Here is an 18,151-nt window from a genome sequence, read left to right as displayed (position 1 = left end):
GTGTTGACTAACACATTACAGTCCAACATCCGCGATTGGGACTGCGCCGTTGCAGCCTCCGTCGCGTAAGGTTATAAGCACACATTCATGCTGCACCGTCGCGGATTGTATGTTATCTTCTTCCTGCAGTTGTGCTGTGTACCCTGCTCGTCGCTGGCACCTGCCCCAGGCGAGAATGAGGATAAACCTGCCACGTGAAGTACTCCAGCAGCCGAGCGATAGAAAGTCTAATTCTGTGTGTATGTGATTCATAAAAGCAGGAAAACCTCAAATGCCGTTTAGTGCAATTTGTAAAAATATCCTAGATTTCGATCAAACTCCAGTAAAATTGTACATAAGGGTCCGGCGAAAATCATATGTTTGGCGAGAAAAGGAAATACGTCTCAAGTATGGGATAGCTTACTATCGGAGAAATGTATGATATAAGAATGTATTGTAGAGATTTAATACTAAACAAAAACTGAAGCCACAATGAGGAGATACCATTGACCCGTGTCCTGTTTTCCGTTCAGCGTACACAATACGGTCGACCCACAGTCTGCTAAACTCAATGTTATTTCCACTATCTGTCGTATCGCAAAGGAAGAAGTTGTTCTTAAAAGCTTCGTGAAAACATTGATCACAATATACCGGGTGATCAAAAAGTCAGTATAAGTTTGTAACCTGAATAAATCACGGAATAATGTAGATAGAGGTACAAATTGGCACACATACTTGAAATGACATGGGGTTTTATTAGAACCAAAAAAATACAAAAGTTCAAAGAATGTCCGACAGATGGCGCTTCATCTGATCAGAATAGCAACAATTAGCGTAACAAAGTAAGACAAAGCAAAGATGATGATCCTTACAGGAAATGCTCAATATGTCCACCATCATTCCTCAACAATAGCTGTAGTCGAGGAATAATGTTGTGAACAGCACTGTAAAGCATGCCCGGAGCTATGGTGAGGCATTGGCGTAAGATGATGTCTTTCAGCATCCCTAGAGATGTCGGTCGATCACGATAAACTTGCGACTTCAGGTAACCCTAAAGTCAATAATCGCACGGATTGAGGTCTAGGGACCTGGGAGGCCAAGCATGACGAAAGTGGCGGCTGAGCACATGATCATCACCAAACGACGCGCGTAAGAGATCTTTCACGAGTCTAGCAATTTTTTTTTTTTTTGTTCTAATAAAACCCCATGTCATTCCAAGCATGTGTGTCAATTTTTACCCCTCTATCTACATTATTCCGTGGTTTATTAAATTTTCAAATTTATACTGACGTTTTGATCACCCGGTATTTCTCGGAGCTCTTAATGATTTTCCGCGTCCGTGCGGAACTCGGGGTTCTCCGCCAGAATGGTGAATGCTATCATGTAAACGTGCCTGCATTGTGTTCTGCAGGTGCTGGTTGTCAGTTTGTGGGATGAAGTTCCATGACTGTCGCAGATGGTAGGTGAATACAGGAACGGTTATGCCGGTTGTGGTTGACGCTGGAGATATCGTCTGATAATGTCCCGTATGTGCACCACTGTACACAGATCTAGTGATCGAGCAGGCTAGGCAACGTGTTGGCACCCTGTAGAGCATGTTGGGTTACGGCAGTGTGTGGGCTAGCGTTATCCTGTTGGAAAACGCGCCCTAGAATGTTGTTCATGAATGGAAGTACAACAGGTCTCGACTCACTAGAGTGAAAATTGCAGTCAGGGTGCGTGGTATAACCACGAGAGTGCTCCTGCTGTCATACGAAATCGCACCTCAGCCCATAACTCCACGTGTAGGTCCAATTTGTCTACCACGCAGACAGGTTGGTTGCAGTCCCTCAAATGGCGTCCTTATAACCAACACACGGCCATCACTACCACTGAGGCAAAACCAGGTTTCGTGTGCACCCTTCCCACCTCTGAGCTCTCGCTTGCCACCACTGAAGTCTGAAATGACTGTGATATGGTATCAGTGGAATGCGTGCTACAAGGCGTACACCGAAGATGGTCTTCTCTCTCGGTAGCACGACGTGGCCGCCGACGGCCCGGTCTTCTTGCGACCGTGCATTGCCGTGACCGCGGCTGCCAGCAGCCGTGTACAGTGGCCACATTGCTGCCAAGTCTTTCTGGAATATCGCAGAATGAACATCCAGCGTCTTTGTCCCTTAAAGGCATTCTTGACGGACTCAACGTGTCCAGTCTCAAAGGTGAATAAAGCCGACGACCGTTACTACTTACATTTAAAAAGCAAGCAGAGCGTCTGTAAAGTTTGGAAGATAGGAGACGAGGTACTGGCAGAAGTAAAGCTGTGAGGACGGGGGTTGGTAGAGCACTTGCCCGCGAAAGGCAAAGGTCCCGAGTTCGAGTCTCGGTCCGGCACACAGTTTTAATCTGCCAGGAAGTTTCAAGCAAACCTGATTTGCGCCCTCATAGTGGCGGTACTAGCGCTAATGTTATGCGACTGGCGCGAAATTAGAATATATTTAATCTTTCTAATGTAGGAACACGCCTACCAAATTTCGTTTGTGTCGCACAACTCCTTCTTGGCGTTGCGATTTTTTTCCGTCTGTATAAAATGCATTTCAATGAGTTCTGTAGTTGTCGAGATACGACGCGGTAAGTTTGAAGCCATTTACAGGCGGGAAAATGTCTTCAATTAAGAAAAATAAATTGGAACGATCACATGGATAATTTCGTGGGTAGAGCAAACAAAAGACTGCGATTCAGTGGCAGAACACTTAGAAGGTTCAACAGGTGTACTAAAGAGACTGCTTACACCGCGCTTGTCCAGCCTGTTCTGGAGTTTTGCTGTGCGGTGTGGGATCCGCATCAGGTGGGACCGACGGATGACATCGAAAAAGCACAGAGAAGGGCAGCTCGTTTTGTATTATCATGAAATAGGGGAGATAGTGCTAAAGTCATGATACGTGAATTGGAGTGGCAATCATTAAAACAAAGACGTTTTTCGTTGCGATGGGATCTTCTCATGATTCACGGTAAATGATGACAGCCAGAACAGTTGCAGGATAAAGATTTATTAAAATTCTTGACCAAGGTTTCGGTATATATAAATATACCTTCATCACAAGTAAAAATTCCAAAATTATATCCTGCAATGGAGATTAATAAAACAATTGTGCTAAAGGTGTCGCCAATAATTAAGACATGTGGAGATGTCTTAATTATTGACGGCGCCTTTATCCTGCAACTGTTTTGGCTGTCATCATTTACCGTGAAGAATTTCAACAGTTGCTGTTTCAGCCATGTTTAAAATCTTGATCTTCTCACGAAATTTCAATTCCAAAATTATATCCTGCAATGGAGATTAATAAAACAATTGTGCTAAAGGTGTCGCCAATAATTAAGACATCATCTCCATTTGTACAACATGTGGAGATGTCTTAATTATTGACGGCGCCTTTATCCTGCAACTGTTTTGGCTGTCATCATTTACCGTGAAGAATTTCAACAGTTGCTTTTTCAGCCATGTTTAAAATCTTGATCTTCTCACGAAATTTCAATCAACAGTTTTCTCCTCCGATTGCGAAAACATTCTGTTGGGACCTTATGTACATAGGGAGAAATGATCATCACAATAAAATAAGAGAAATCAGGGCTCGCACAGAGAAATTTAAGTGCTCGTTTTTCTCGCGCGCCTTTCAAGAGTGGGACGCTAGAGACAGCTTGAACCCTGTGCCAGGCACTTTATTATGAATAGTAGAGTAATCACGTAGATGTAGAAACTACGACTTACTTTTTGTTGAAAGATTTAGGGACACTATAGCGACGTATACGATACGAGAATGTCAAATTTTTATACGATTTTTGTGGGGATGGAGACTTGAAACGGGTTTTCTGTCGTCGCGTATAGCAGATCGTTGTGCCGGCTGCCTGCAGATGCCTGTTAATTAAAATCAGACTAATCGGTCACGGACGGCGTTTGGCGACGCACGACGCACCTTCCCAGGCGGCGGTGGCGAGCGCGGGTGTGGGGGGATCTGTCAGTGAGGGCCGTGCGCGGCAGTGTCGCAGCTGCAGGTGGTGCCGTCGAACAAGGGCGGGCGCAAGGTGATCCACGGCGGCTACGTGTACACGCTGCACAAGGCGTGCGGCGGGCGCGTGCGCTGGCGCTGCGTGCGGCGCGCGGCGCAGTGCCGCGGCTCCATCTTCACGACGGAGCAGCTGCTGGACCCGCGGCCCACCGTCGAGCACAACCACCCGCCCGACGCCGACGCCGCCGCCAGCGCGCTGCACGGCCGCGCGCGCCGCCTCGCCCTGCCGCACCTCGTGCACTACGGTACTGCCGCGTCGCTCTCACACGAGTCACAACTTACGGAGACTGCCCACAACAGCGGAGCACTCGTGGGGACGGCGGTAGTGGTGGCTGTTGCGAGCAGCCGCTCTAGGGGAAATGCCGAGCTGTGATGTTGTTACTTTTGAATACATTGTGGGAGTGGCAGTGATCAATGCGTTACAAATATTTACTATTAAGAACAGTCTTGATCACGATTTATTTATTAAGGTGACCGGTTTTGAAAACCGCTGTGGCCATCTTCAGACCTACAAGTAGTATCAACGCTTTAATTAGAGGGCTACATACATTAAAGAAAATACATAAAAGTTATAAAGCTATAAAACGATGAGTTACCATTGAGTAGGAACCTCTTTGAGCTGGAGAATCACTACTGGAGAAACCAGTGCACGTCTTACTATATACAGGGTGTTACAAAAAGGTACGGCCAAACTTTGAGGAAACATTCCTCACACACAAATAAAGAAAAGATGTTATGTGGACATGTGTCCGGAAACGGTTAATTTCCGTGTTAGAGCTCATTTTAGTTTCGTCAGTATGTACTGTACTTCCTCGATTCACCGCCAGTTGGCCCAATTGAAGGAAGGTAATGTTGACTTCGGTGCTTGTGTTGACATGCGACTCATTGCTCTACAGTACTATCATCCAGCACATCAGTACGTAACATCAACAGGTTAGTGTTCATCAGGAACGTGGTTTTGCAGTCACTGCAATGTTTCCAAATGCGGAGTTTGGCAGATGCCCATTTGATGTATGGATTAGCACGGGGCAATAGCCGTGGCGCGGTACGTTTGTATCGAGACAGATTTCCAGAACGAAGGTGTCCCGACAGGAAGACGTTCGAAGCAATTGATCGGCGTCTTAGGGAGCACGAAACATTCCAGCCTATGACTGGCGACTGGGGAAGACCTAGAACGACGAAGACACCTGCAATGGACGAGGCAATTCTTCGTGCAGTTGACGAGAACCCTAATGTCAGCGTCAGAGAAGTTGCTGCTGTGCAAGGTAACGTTGACCACGTCACTGTATGGAGAGTGCTACGGGAGAACCAGTTGTTTCTGTACCATGTACAGCATGTGCAGGCACTGTCAGCAGGTGATTGGCCTCCACGGGTACACTTCTGCGAATGGTTCATCCAACAATGTGTCAATCCTCATTTCAGTGCAAATGTTCTGTTGCTGTGTGTTTCCATTCCATGACTAATGTGATTTGAAGAGAAGTAATAAAATGAGCTCTAACATTGAAAGTAAGCGTTTCCGGACACATGTCCACATAACATATTTTCTTTCTTTGTGTGTGAGGAATGTTTCCGGAAAGTTTGGCCCCACCTTTTTGTTCAAATGGTTCAAATGGCTCTGAGCACTATGGGACTTAACATCTATGGTCATCAGTCCCCTAGAACTTAGAGCTACTTAAACCTAACTAACCTAAGGACATCACACAACACCCAGTCATCACGAGGCAGAGAAAATCCCTGACCCCGCCGGGAATCGAACCCGGGCGCGGGAAGCGAGAACGCTACCGCACGACAACGAGCTGCGGACAACCTTTTTGTAACATCCTGTATAATGGAGGCTCCGCCCACTTGTGACGGCATGATGTCATTACTAACCGATGAGTTATAAGTCGAATAACAATGTAAAATTTCTTAGTTAAAAGAACATTGTCAAGAAATAAAAATAAACATACACTAAACTTAGCTTATTAAACAGCTATTGTCAATTAAGAAGCGTTAAAATTATTTAAATATGTAGGATTTATGCCAGTCCTATAAACAAATAAAAATAATAATAAAAAAGACTGGCATACAACTTAAGGAATACCAATGCCTTTTAAAAATTGTCACATGTAATTAAAAAAATGCAATCTACATACGAACTTCACAGACAGTATTTCGTAAATATGGACAACTACTTCGTTTCGTATTTGTGCAGTATGTAGTATACATGTCAGCTAAAGATTATTGCAGCCTACTCATTGAAAATCGTTTCAATGAAGACATGTTGCTGCTCAATAATACATCATCTGACGTGGCAGTCTTCGCCATTCCACTTTTGCAACAACTTCGTTAGAAAGAAGCCTGCTGCCACATCTTTGCACTGGCGTTTATCCTCACCATGGCAACCACTAGTTCCCCTATCGACTTTACAACTTCAGCGGAAAGAACCAACCACTGGTTCCAAATGGTTCACTAACAGGCCTTGAGAGGCCAACCCATTTACTGCCAAACCGAAGTCCATTTATCCTACATATTTAAATATTTTTAACGCTTCTTAATTGACAATAGCTGTTTAATAAGCTTAGTGCGTGTTTATTTTTATTTCTTGACAATGTTCTTTTAACTAAGAAATTTTACATTGTTTTTCGACTTATTGGTTAGTAATGACGTCATGCCGTCAGAAGTGGGCGGAGCCTCCATTATACATAGTAGGACGTGCACTGGTTTCTCCAGTAGTGATTATCCAGCTCAAAGAGGTTCCTACTCAATGGTAATTCATCGTCTTATAGCTTTAGAACTTTATGTATTTTCTTTAATGTATGTAGCCCTCTAATTAAAGCTTTGTATACTACTTGTAGGTCTGAAGATGACCACAGCAGTGGTCGAAACCGGTCACCTTAATAAATAAATCGTGATCAAGACTGTTTTTAATAAAATAAATATCTGGTGTTGTTATTGGTGTGGTGTTCAGTCCAGAGATTGGTTTGATGCAGTTCTCCACGCTGTACTAAGTGGTGCTAGCCTCTTCCTGTCCGAGTAACTACTGCAACCTACATTCTTCTGAGTCTGATACTGTATTCATCCCTTTGTCTTCCTCTATGGTTTTTGTTGTGTCCTACTTACTCGTCGAATATGGGGTGCCCAGGAATCCTGCTTTCTCGGACCGATGGACGACAATTCAAACAAATCGTACTAATGAATTTCATTACAGTAGGATAAATGACAATGCTGTGTTGCAAGCAGTGCGCGACAGACAAAATAAGAAAATCTCTTCACTATACACAACTCCTAATACAAGTGAAACAATCCAGTTACTAAGTCCCTGCTGTAGAACGGTGTCTTCAACTGGTCCGCGGTCAGGTGGCGCGGCGCTTCACTTCGCCACCTGTAGGAGGTGCTGCTGGAGGCAGCTGCTGTCTCGGTGACTCCCTAGAGAGGGGCCATCAGCGTACGGTTGGCTGACGCCGTCTTCACAGCCCTCTCTGCTCTACGTTCCTGACCGTCGTGCTGCCGCTTTACTTTTACGCCGGGACAATTTTTATCCCCACACCTCATCCAGTACTACACTACTGGCCATCAAATTGCTACACCAAGAAGAAATGCAGATGATAAACGGGTATTAATTGGACAAATATATTATACTAGAACTGACATGTGATTACATTTTCACGCAATTTGGGTGCATGAGTCCTGAGAAATAACTACCCACAACAACCACCTCTGGTCGTAATAACGGCTTTGATACGCCTGGGCATTGAGTCAAAGAGAGCTTGCTTGGATGGCGTGTATAGGTACAGCTGCCCATGCAGCTTCAACACGATACCACAGTTCATCAAGAGTAGTGACTGGCGTATTGTGACGAGCCAGTTGCTCGTCCACCATTGACCAGACGTTTTCAATTGGTGAGAGATCTGGAGAATGTGCTGGCCAGGGCAGCAGGCGAACATTTTCGGTATCCAGAAAGACCCGTACAGGACCTGCAACATGCGGTCGTGCGTTATCCTGCTGAAGTGTTAGGGTTTCGCAAAGATCGAATGAAGGGTAGAGCTACGGGTCGTAACACATCTGAAATGTAACGTCCACTGTTCAAAGCGCCGTCAATGCGAACAAGAGGTGACCGAGACGTGTAACCAACGACACCCAATACCATCACACCTGGTAATATGCCAGTATGGCGATGACGAATACTCGCTTCCAATGTGCGTTCACCGCGATGTCGCCAAACACGGATGCGACCATCATGATGCTTGCTGTAAACAGAACCTGAATTCACCCGAAAAAATGTTTTGCCATTCGTGCACTCAGGTTCGTCGTTGAGTACACCATCGCAGGCCCTCCTGTCTGTGATGCAGCGTCAAGGGTAACCGCAGCCATAGTCTTAGAGCTGATAGTCCATGCTGCTGCAAATGTCGTCGAACTGTTGGTGCAGATGGTTATCATCTTGCAAACGTCCCCATCTGTTGACTCAGGGATCGAGACGTGGCTACACGATCCGTTACAGCCATGCGGATAAGGTGCCTGTCATCTCGACCGTTAGTGATAAGAGGCCGTTGGGATCCAGCACGACGTTCCGTATTACCCCCCTGAACTCACCGATTCCATATTCTGCTAACAGTCATTGGATCTCGACCAACGCGAGCAGCAATGTCGCGACACGATAAACCGCAATCGCGGTAGGCTATAATCCGACCTTTATCAAAGTAGGAAACGTGATGGTACGCATTTCTCCTCCTTACACGAGGCATCACAACAACGTTTCACCAGGCAACGTCGGTCAACTGCTGTTTGTGTATGAGAAATTGGCTGGAAACTTTCCTCATGTCAGCAAGTTGTAGGTGTCGCCACCAGGCCAACCTTGTGTGAATGCTCTGAAAAGCTAATCATTTGCATATCACAGCATCCTCTTCCTGTCGGTTAAATTTCGCGTCTGTAGTGTAGATTAGTGATCCCTTGATGTCTCAGAATGTGTCCTGTCAACATACCCTCCTTTTAGTCAAACGTCGGCCGGTGTGGCCGAGCGGTTCTAGGCGCTTTAGTCTGGAACCGTGCGAGCGCTATGGTCGCAGGTTCGAATCCTGCCTCGGGTATGGATGTGTGTGATGTCCATGTCCCTAGGTTAGTTATGCTAGTTAGGTTGAAGTAGTTCTAAGTTTTAGGGGACTGATGACCTCAGATGTTAAGTCCCATAGTGCTCAGAGCCATTTGAACCGTTTTTTAGTCAATTTGTGCCACAAATTTCTTGTCTCCCCAAACCCATTCAGTGCCTCATCACTAGTTACGTGATCTTCCTATCTAATCCTCAGTATTCTTCTGCAGCACCACATTTCTAAAGCTGCTGTTCTCCTCTTGTGTGAACGGTTTATCGTCAATGTTTCGCTTTCATACACGACTATACTCCATACAAATCCTTTCAGAAAACAAATGTGTGACTGTTCAAATGTGTGTGAATTCTTAAGGAAAAAACCGCTGAGGTAATCAGCCCCTAGACTTACACACTATTTAAACTAACTTATGCTAAGAACACCAGACACACACACACACACACACACACACACACACACACACACACACACACACACACACACACACGCCCGCCCGAGGGAAGACTCGAACCTCTGGCGGGAGGGACCGCATAGTCTGTTACATGGCGCCTCAAACCGCGCGGCCACTCCGCGCGGCTTTCAGAAAACACTACTTAAATCTATACTGGACGTTAACATATTTCTCTTCAGCAATATTGCCATTGCCAGGCTACATTTATATTCTCTCTACTGAGGCCATTATCAATTATTTTGATGCCCAAATAGCAAAATTCATCAACCAATATTAGTGTCTCATTTTCCCCCCGCACCAAGTGAAGAATACCTTGGGATAGAAGAACAAGATAAAGTTTCAGATGATGACAAAAGAAATGCAACACTAACTAGTAGGATTGAAGCATCTATGAAGGAGAAGAAAAATGGAAAGGCAATGGGAATTGATGAGATTCCTGTGGAACTGTTAAAGTTGTTGGAGAAAGAAGGGAAAAGGGAGTCGATTGAATTGTGTGATCAAATATACATGACAGAAAAATGGTCAAAGGACTTTACAGAAAGTATCTTAACACCTCTAGAAAGAAAAAGAACAGCAAAAAGTGTGAGGAACATAGAACAGTGAGGCTGATATTGCGTGCATTCAAAGTCTTGCTGAGGACGCTCAACAAAAGTTGAATTGCGTAATAGGAGATGAACAATTTGGTTTCAGGCGAGGAGTGGGAACTACAGATGCCATTGGGCTACTGAGAGTGAGAGTGATAGGGGAGAGGTACATGGAGAAGAAGAGGAAGGTGTGTGTTGTGTTCATTGATCTTGAAAAGGCTTTTGACTGTGTCAGATGGGACAAACTGATCGAAATCCTAAGGAAACAGGGAGTGACTGGAGGGATAGATGGTTAATTAGAAATTTATATTTGAACCAGAGAGCTAGAGTAAGAATAGGCGGTGCGATGAGTGAAAAAATTGAACTGGGAAGAGGTGTAAGACGAAGTTGTTTATCACCAACACTGTTCAATATATATCTGCAGGAAATTATTAATGAAAGTTTTCATGGAAGGAGAGGAGTTTGTATAGGGGGCTCGAGAGTCGAGTGTATAAGATTTGCAGACGACATGGTTGTGATGGCAGAGAGTGCAAGAGAGATGGAACAAATGTTAGATGATCTAAACACAAAATTAGAATAATATGGAATGAAGATTAACAAGAAGAAAACAAAAAGCATGGTAATTGGAGGAAAGGGGAGAAAATGCCGTATGGAAATAGGGGGAGAAGGAATAGAGCAAGTGAATAACTTCAATGACTTGGGAAGTGTAATAATGGATGATATGTATTGCTCAAGAGAAATTAGGAAAAGGATTTCAGTGGCAAAAGAAGGATTCAAGAGGAAACAGAAATTACTTTGTGGACCACTAAACAAATATAAGAGGAAAAGATTTGCCAAATGTTACATCTGGAGCGTTGCACTGTATGGTGCGGAGACCTGGACATTGCGGAAGGAAGATGAAAGAAGATTGGAGGCACTAGAGATGTGAATGTGGAGAAGAATGGAAAAAGTGAAATGGGAAGACCGAGTAAGGAATGAAGAAGTATTAAGAGGAGTTGAAGAAGAAACAAACGTGCTGAAAGTTATCAGAAAGAGAAAACGGAACTGGATTGGACATTGAGGAGGGTCTGTTTATTGAAGGAAGGAATAGAACAAATGGTGGAGAGAAGAAGGGGAAGAGGAAAAAGAAGATATCAAATGCTGGAAAATATAAAAGGAGACAAATATTCAGAAATGAAAAGACTGGCTATGGACAGACAAATGTGGAAGGGGCTTAACCCATGAAAAGACCTGCCGTAAGGCAGAATACCATACTACTACTACTACTACTACTACTACTACTACTACTTCCTAATCTAATACCCTCGTCATCCCCATAGTTAATTCGACTGCATTCCATTATTCTAGTTTTGCGTTTGTTGATGTTCGCCTTACATCCTCCTTTTAAGACACTGTCCATTCCGTTCAACTACTCTTCCAGGTGCTTTGTTGTCTGTGACAGAATTTGAGTATCATCGGTAAACCTCAAAGTTTTTATTTATTCCCCGTGAACTTTAGTTCGAACTTCAAATTTTTCTTTGCATCTTTTTACTGGTTGCTCAATGTACAGATTGAGTAACATAAGGATACGCTGCAACCATGTGTCACTCGCTTCTTAATCATTGCTTCCTTTTCATGCCCCCTCGACACTTACAACTGCTGTCTGGTTTCTCTGCAAGTTGTGAATAGCCTTTCGCTCCCTGTATTTTACCTCTGCTACCGTCAGAGAGTGTTCCAGTAAACATTGTCAAAAGTCCTCTCCGACAAAGAGAGGTTCCCAGTGGTGGGATTGATATTTTGGAGCAGTCTATATGGTAATGTAGTTCAAGGTCCAAGGAATTGCACTCTGTAACCATTCACCCGGTGAGCTCTTATTTGCGAGTAATCGACGAAAAAAAATTTGGAATTTCGCTCGGTGCCCAACAGCTCAAAAAATATTGTTAATTCACATAATGATTGCATAGCGTCATGGTTGAGGTACTGAAGTGAAGCATGTGGGTTCTAATATCGTCAGGTTCATGAAAATTTTTTTCATTTTAAAATATCTATGAAAATGACTTTGATCACTATTTTTATTCAATTACTTGGTTTACATGCAATTTTTTATTTGTGTTCCTTTGTCACGTCATTGTAAACAGTGTATTAACTTCTTCAGTTGCTCTTATGTTTTCTTACTATCATTCTTTTTCCACTTGGAATCTTGGTGCATGTGATTTTAATTATTTTTATTTGTCTGTCATAATGTTTAAACATTTGAAAATGCCTATCTGTCGGTTAAAAAACAAAAGACGGAATAATATATTCATATTCACTGTTCAGTGGTGTTAAGAAAGTATTTGTCATTACAAAATGTACATCTTTTTGGATGGCAATCGCCATACAGACATTTAAAACGTTAATTCTTATTGCACTAAGGACAAAATAACGTGGATGATGACTTAAACGAAATCAGGGATTATAAGTGAAACGAAATTCTAGAAATAATGAAAACAGTAACGCGGATGAAATGGAAGTTAATACAGCACAACAACCAAAATCTAATGAACAAAGATTCCAGATGGAAAAAGACTGATGGGAAGAGAAATGTGAGCAAATGATGATTTCATATGATGACTAATATGATACAAAGGAATAGAAAAAATAATGGTTCAAATAATGTCGATAAATATTTGAAAATAAAAAAATTCTGAGCACTAGACAACCCACATAGTTTTGCATGTAAAGTCAGTACGTTAATCATTACGCTATGCAACCAGTCCTTATACTAACGTTATTTTTTAAGCTATAGAGCATTACGTCAAATTAGACGGTATATTTTCGTCGATGCTCGCAAATGAGTAACCTATGTTCTAAGATAAACATCTTCATCTTCTTCCTATTCCATTTCTGTAACATTGCCTTCCAAATTGATCTCCTTGTATAGATTCTCTTTATGCTCCTTCCACCCTTCAGCTTCCCCTCTTTGCTTAGTACTGGTTTTCTATCTGAGCTGTTGGTATTTATACTGCTGCTTCTCGTTTCTCCAAAAGTGTCTTTAATTTTCATAGTATCTTCCTTTCTTTTAATGAAATATGCTTCTAAATCCTTACATTTGTCCTGTAGCCATTCTGTTTAGCCATTTTGCATTTCCTGTCAGTCTCGTTTTATTCCCTTTCGTCAGCTTCATTTTCTTCTTTTTTAAATTTAGTAACTCCTCTGCTGTCAAGACTTCCACTAGGCCTTGCCGTTTACCTATTTGATCCTTTACTGCCTTCACTATTTTATCTCTTAAACCTCTCTTTCGTCTTCTACTGTATTCCTTTCCTCTGATCTAGTCAACCGTGCTTGTTTTTGAAATGTTAAGTGGAATCACTCCACGCCCACACTTGCATGATGACCATTCAAAAAGATCTAGTGTCACGTCTGCTTTGCTTAGTATCTGAAAATAATTCCGCTGAAACGCAAGAAAAACAGCGATTTTATTTTCGCCTGGCGTGTTAAGAATTTGCAACTTTATGAGTGAAGAATTGTTAGTAAAACATACATTTCTTTTGTTGCCATGTTAAAATTTGCTTGTTTTGTCAAAACAGAGCGGAGTTTAGACAATGTCACCTCAATAACATGTTGTGCAGACGTCGTTGCGAGAGAAATTTTAAACAGCAGTTCATTAAGTGAGGACCTGAGGACAAGTAAGGTCAGTATCTCATGAAAAAGCGTATCCTCAGCATAAAAAGAAACGCGTAATATTTTCCCTTATGCTCTTCCAAAATCCACGTCATTTCTCGTTTCACCAGCTATTGATGGCCCTTAAAAATACATTCCTTCATCGAAAAGTCTGTAGTTATTGGAATAACAAGGTAGATAACGAAGTTTTGCATAATAACCATATGACGGAATACTCACCTCTCTGCTGCTATTACTTGAAAAATCTCATTTAACTATCTCAAACTGTTTATGAAATATGATGAATGTTGTGGATATTTCATTTTGACTTACCGGTGGCGCGTGCGATCGCAAATGTGTGTGCGACATCTGACCTTTCTCTCCATATCGGTGAGAGAGATCTCCGCCAAAGTCTAAAAAAAAAAACTTCAATATGTTAGCTAAATTTAACAAGCAGCAACGTACTATATAATATGCACCAGATGAAAAATCATAGTGACTTCTATTTTTCATTGCAAACTTTTTCGATCGCGCGATGTCTCACTTAAGTGCAAATATCAGAACAACTATGACCATTTGCGAAATGATGGGCACGTTATCATGAAGCAGGCATATAAAGCCATAAGTTACGCAAAAATGTTTTTTTTACCAAATAGTTTCTGTAAAATCGTTTGAGAGAAACTGCAAGGCCTGCGCCTCGATTCTGTCATCGCAGCGCGTCACTGGCCAGCCGAAGCGGGCAAACAGTGTTGGCCTCTCTATCAAACAAACGTATGAACTCGGCCGTCGCCTTGGGCGAAAATGTAGTCGCTGCGCATACGCCACCGCGTCCTGCGCGTATTCTACTCTGTGTTGTGGTGTGTGCCCTCCACGCATGTCCGTCCTCTGCAGTCCCACTTGCCTCTGCATTACTACTGCAACGCAAGTAAAGTGGTCATCAGTCTGAAGATCGTTTTGAACATCACAGTGCTTTAGTAGGCATGACACTGCCTTGCCTTTCCCCGACTTTTGAGCTGACTAACCCAACCAATTATAAGGAGATCCACAATTCATCGTAGATTCCGAATTTTCCCATCAACAAACATTGCCAGAGGTGAAAGAAGTGGTGACAAATTAAAATCCAATGATTGAGAGGGGATCGAACCCGCGACCTTCGAATTTGTAACCAATTTTTTTCCTCCCCCCCCCCCCCTCCTCTCACTGGCTTGATTATAAAGGAACATACACAGAAAAGGCTTATTTTCCACCGCCACTTTGGGCCTTAAAAAAACTGCGTCACTTCTGGCATTGGTCCCTAACTACGCCTCTCTCAATAGTTGGTTGGTTGGTTGTTTGGGGGAAGAGACCAAACAGCGAGGTCATCGGTCTCATCGGATTAGGGAAGGATGGGGAAGGAAGTCGGCCGTGCCCTTTCAAAGGAACCATCCCGGCATTTGCCTGGAGAGATTTAGGGAAATCACGGAAAACCTAAATCAGGATGGCCGGACGCGGGATTGAACCGTCGTCCTTCCGAATGCGAGTCCAGTGTCTCAATAGTTCTAACCAACATAATAGAGGAGGAAGGGAAAGGGGAGAGAGAGTATCTGTATATTTAACAGAGATAATTTTTTTTTTCAAACCTCTGGAGCGAAATCCATGAAGCTGCCCGTGGCTGTGGAGAAATCCATGCACGTTATCTCGAAAATAAAGAGAAATACCGTTGGGATCATACTATCAAAAATCCAAAAATAGTGCATCATATCAGATCAACTGCTCACTACAGGGCATTCTAACTACGCAGTGGGTCGTAGAAAGCACTATAAAGGATGTTGGACTAGTATCGCCTGCATTTTGGATTACTGACAGTGGCGCAGTGTAGTTCGTGCAAGTCCAAAAATCGAGAATATACCTCTCATCAGTTCCAAAACAATGTTATGTTCTGCCCATTCGTCTAATATAGGGTGCCTAAGGAAGCTGATTTCTCTGGTCGCTAGACAACAATTCAAGCAAATCGTATTAATGAAGTTTATTATAAAATGAAATGATTACTATACTTAACTTTGTGGGATATAGACGTGTCCCAAGCAAGGGGCGACAAACAAACATAAGCAATCTCTTCAGTATATACAATCCGTAATACAAGTGAACGAATATGGGTTCCAAGTCACTGCTGTAGCATTCATAGGTCGGCTCGACTTCAAATCGGCCGCGGCCGTGCGGAGCGGCGCTTATACGAGGGTTGGAACTTTAATAGTGGCAACTATTTATTTACTGCTCGTACAAAATAGATAAGTGTTTCAAAGTTTTACTAAAAAAATGGTTCAAATGGCTCTGAGCACTATGGGACTCAACTGCTGAGGTCATTAGTCCCCTAGAACTTAGAACTAGTTAAACCTAACTAACCTAAGGACATCACAAACATCCATGCCCGAGGCAGGATTCGAACCTGCGACCGTAGCGGTCTTGCGGTTCCAGACTGCAGCGCCTTTAACCGCACGGCCACTTCGGCCGGCTAAAGTTTTACTGACCTACTAAGTAGTCACCAGCATTGTGTATAACCCGTTGCCAGCGATATGGAATTCGTAGGATACTCTTAGCAGTGCCAGTTGTGTTGACAGTTCGAGCGGCGCGGTCTATTGCCCGACGAATTTGTAGCAGTTCTGAAGCGACTGCCGTGAAGTGTTTCCTTCAGTTTAGAAATCCAGTTGAACTTACGAGGGGTTAAGTCAAGGGAGTGCAATAGGTGGTATAGCACTTAGCAGCCCCCATCAGTCAAACAAATCAGTAACAGTTTGCACTGTACGTGCTTGAGCATTGTCCTGCAAAATGATTGTCAGGTCCTGCAGAAAGTGTCATCACTTCTGTCTCCATCATGATCATTTTTGGAACACAAGCTATGACCAGCCTAGAGACAGAAGCGATGACATTTTGTGCAGGACCTGACCATCATTTTGCAGGACAATGCTCAAGCACGTACAGTGCAAGCCGTTACTGATTTGGTTGACTGATGGGGCTGCTAACAAGGGAACCTCCCCATCGCACCCCCCTCAGATTTAGTTATAAGTTGACACAGTGGATGGGCCTTGAAAAACTGAACACAGATCAATCGAGAAAACAGGAAGAAGTTTTGTGGAACTATGAAAAAAATAAATGCAGTCCCACTTAGTGCACTCCCCCGACTTAAGCCCTCCTGAGTTCAACTCGATTTCGGAACTGGAGCAAACACTTCACTGCATTCTCTTCAGAACTGCCACAAATTCGTCGGGCAATAGACTGCGCCTCTCGATCTGTCAATACAACTGGCACTGCTAACAAGGGAACCTCCCCATCGCACCCCCCTCAGATTTAGTTATAAGTTGGCACAGTGGATAGGCCTTGAAAAACCGATCAATCGAGAAAACAGGAAGAAGTTGTGTGGAACTATGGAAAAAATGAGCAAAATATACAAACTGAGTAGTCCATGTGCAAGATAGGCAACATCAAGGATAATGTGAGCTCAGGAGCTCCGTGGTCTTCCCTCGAGTGAAAATTTTAGTTTCCTTATTTTCGCAAGGCTATGATCTGTCCGTTCGTTCATTGACGTCTCTGTTCACTGTAATAAGTTTAGTGTCTGTGTTTTGCGACCGCACCGCAAAACCGTGCGATTTGTAGACTAAAGGACCGAAAACGTTTGATCGCAACCGATTCCTCCACAGGAAAACATGTCTGATATATTCTATACGACACTGGTGGCGGATTGCGTCACAAGATAGGAATATGTTGTCGACCCACCTAACTAGTACACTTGGCGAATGGGTAAAAAGATTCTTCTACCTTGCCCGATTTAGGTTTTTTTTTGTGGATGTGATAATCGCTCCCAAAAAAGTGATGAAAACATAAGAGTTTGTCACATAAACTGAAAATAAAAAATTAAAATTTTCACTCGAGGGCAGACTTGAACCAAGGACCTCTCGTTCCGCAGCTGCTCACGCTAACCACTGGACCACGGCGTTCCTGAGCTAACAGTAACCAGGATGTTGCACTTGGACTACTCAGTTTGTATATTTCGCTTATTTTTTTCGTAGTTCCACACAACTTCTTCCTGTTTTCTCGATTGATCTGTGTTCAGTTTTTCAAGGCCTATCCACTGTGCCAACTTATAACTAAATCTGAGGAGGGTGCGATGGGGAGGTTCCCTTCTAAGAGTATCCTACGACTTCCATATCGCTGGCAACTGGTTGTACACAATGCTAGTGATTACTTTGATGGTAAATATGAAACACGTACCTATTTTGTATGAGCTGTAAATACATATTTGCCACTATTTAAGTTCTAATCCTCGTATTACCTTGTCCTACATGCCGCTCCTGTCTCGGTGTCGTCCTAGGGAGGGGTCAGTCAGCGTCTCACAGCCGCCTCTGCTCTTCCGCCCTT

The 18,151-nt window shown here is 43.3% G+C and overlaps 1 protein-coding gene across 6 annotated transcripts in view; it reads left to right on the top strand.

The window, feature by feature from the left end:
- The window catches only part of LOC124545007 (protein bric-a-brac 1-like), a 467,428-nt gene that overhangs the window by 283,391 nt on the left and 165,886 nt on the right, over positions 1-18,151 (top strand). The window lies entirely within an intron of this gene.

This window comes from Schistocerca americana, chromosome 8, assembly GCF_021461395.2.
Source record: "Schistocerca americana isolate TAMUIC-IGC-003095 chromosome 8, iqSchAmer2.1, whole genome shotgun sequence".
Classification (NCBI taxonomy): domain Eukaryota; kingdom Metazoa; phylum Arthropoda; class Insecta; order Orthoptera; family Acrididae; genus Schistocerca; species Schistocerca americana.
Note: the sequence above shows the minus strand (reverse complement) of the source record. Positions and strands in the feature narration are given on the sequence as shown.